General features: G+C 36.2%; 1 pseudogene; it reads right to left on the bottom strand.

The window, feature by feature from the left end:
* Nucleotides 1-1,301: 1,301 nt before the first annotated feature.
* On the bottom strand, nucleotides 1,302-2,276 carry LOC140843279 (olfactory receptor 4F3/4F16/4F29-like; annotated as a pseudogene).
* Nucleotides 2,277-2,530: the final 254 nt, after the last annotated feature.

Consider the following 2,530-nt stretch of genomic DNA (forward strand, 5'->3'; position numbering starts at 1 on the left):
AGCATAAAGAACAAGTTTTTACATGGTGAACAAGTTCTTACATAGTGAATAAGTTCTTACATGGTGAACAGTGCAAGGGCAGTCATCACAGAAACTTTCGGTTTTGATCATGCATCATGAACTATAAACAATCAGGTCAATTATGATTATTCGTTTGATTTTTATACTTGATTTATATGTGAATCCCACATTTCTCCCTTATTATTATTATTTTTTTTAATAAAATGCTGAAGTGGTAGGTAGATGCAAGATAAAGTGGAAGGGAGATAATTTAGTGCTGTAAGAGGGCAAATGTGCCTATAGATCAGGTCTGTGCCTATAGACTGAGTATTAATGCAAGCTAGGCAAGGGCAACAAAACATCCATGGATGCAAAAGATGCAATGTATTTATTTTTAAAAATAATTACATATGATGTACTTTATCACATGGAAAGTTTAATGCACTCTTATCATTTTAATCTCTTTGTAGACAGTTTTGCAATAAATTTTCTTTTGTAATGTCTACATTTTGTATTTGATGTTTTAGTTATAAACCTGTTTTACATAATATAGAAATCATTTTTACATTTTATTCATTTATTCATAAACCAGTGTCATTTCTTTGTAGCTCCAAAATATTCAATACATTTATTATCTCTTAATATTCACATAGTCCTTTTTGTCATATAAAAAGAGTGACTGTTGTTTAGGATATAGTTAGGATACAATATATTTATCATACAACTGTTGTAGGAATTTACATCTTCTGGTCTCAAAATATTTTATTAATTAATAATATCACATTTCCTAAGCTGTTATTTTATGATTTATCCCAAATTTCACCTTCCACTCCTAACCAAATCTAAAAACCTTAGTAATAACTAAATACTAGTGTGTTTGGGAAAAACTAGATCTTAGAAGTCTCAAATTCTCAAACCTACCTTGGCAATTTGTGTTCATTTTGCTAGTTCCTCCGGGTCTAAGGACGCTGAGAAACTCAGAGAACATGAATGTTGATACACATGTAGATTAGAAGAGCTATGTCTCTGAGAATCATTACCAAAGAGAAAGGTATCCATCATTTTCTCTTAGTGGAAAAATGTGCCCAGTATGTAGAATTTCAGCCTTCACCAATCTTCAATAAACAGGAAAGACACTACATTCCAAGGCTGAATTCCCTCCTCAAAATTTTCAGGGTCCCGATGAAAAACTGACCAGATCAGAACAGAGTTATTTTAGAGATTTCACAGTGGATATTGAAATCAATAACTAAGCTGAAAAGACATGTGAAAAGTGTAAAAAGATTGATTTCCAAGAGTAGTCAAGATGAAGCTGAATTTCTTGGGCTGTGCATGAAAGAAGTCTTCCTGAAGCTTAAAACCTTAACAAGCAATCGCCTCATTGCCACCTTCACCTCCTTATTTCTAAATGTATAGATAATAGGATTCATAAAAGGAGTGGTAAGGACATCAAAGACAGTTAAAAATTTATCTATGGGTAAGGTAGGGAATGGCCACACATAGACAATAACGCAAGGACCAAAGAAAAAGACCACCACGGTGATGTGAGCTGAGAGAGTGGAGAGGGCCTTGGATGTACCACCTGAAGAGTGTTTGGGAACTGTGACCAGAAGGAAGATGTAAGACCCAAGCAAGATGAAGAAGGTGCCCATGGAGATGAAACCACTGTTGGCAGTGACCAGAAACTACAGTCTGTATGTGTCCATATATGCAAGTTTGATGAACCGAGGAAAGTCACAATAAAAGCTATCCATTTTGTTGGGACCGCAAAAGGGTAAGTTTACAACAAAAGCCAGTTGGGCCACAGAGTGGATGAGTCCAATGGTCCAAGCAACAGCCAAAAGAGAAATACACATTTCTAGACTCATGATGGTCAGGTAGTGGAGGGGCTTACAGATAGCAGTGTATCGGTCATACGCCATGACTATGAGCGGCACCATCTCTGTACCCCCAACAGTGTGAATAAAGAACATCTGAGTAATGTACCCTTTCAAGGAGATGACTTTATGTTTTCTGAAAAGGTCATAAATCATCTTTGGGGTTGCAATGCTGGAAACACCTGTGTCAATGATAGAGAGATTTGCCAGCAAAAAGTACATAGGGGAATGTAAGTGATGGTCTGAGACGATTGTGAGCACAATAAGAAGGTTTCCAAGCATACTTGCTATATAAAATGTTGTGAAAAACAGAAGAAGAAGAATCTGAATCTCCCAAGAACTGGTGAGTCCCAGCAACATAAAGTCAGACACCATAGAGTGATTTCCTCCATCCATCAACTTTGTATTCTAGGCTGGCTTTGAATAAGAGCATAAGAGGGAGAAAAGGATAATTTTTAAGTTGAAAAGGCAGTCCTGGCTATAGAGTTAAATAAATGTCCAAAACTAACAATCACCTTGCTGTACAAAGTTAGAGTTTACATACTACAGGATCACAGCCAGCCAGCACCAGGCATTTTTCCATGTCTAGACCTTTGGTATCATTTAATCATGTCCCTCAAATTTAGTTTGGTCTTCAGCACATAATTAGGAAA

Source organism: Manis javanica, chromosome 8 (assembly GCF_040802235.1).
Source record: "Manis javanica isolate MJ-LG chromosome 8, MJ_LKY, whole genome shotgun sequence".
Taxonomy (NCBI): domain Eukaryota; kingdom Metazoa; phylum Chordata; class Mammalia; order Pholidota; family Manidae; genus Manis; species Manis javanica.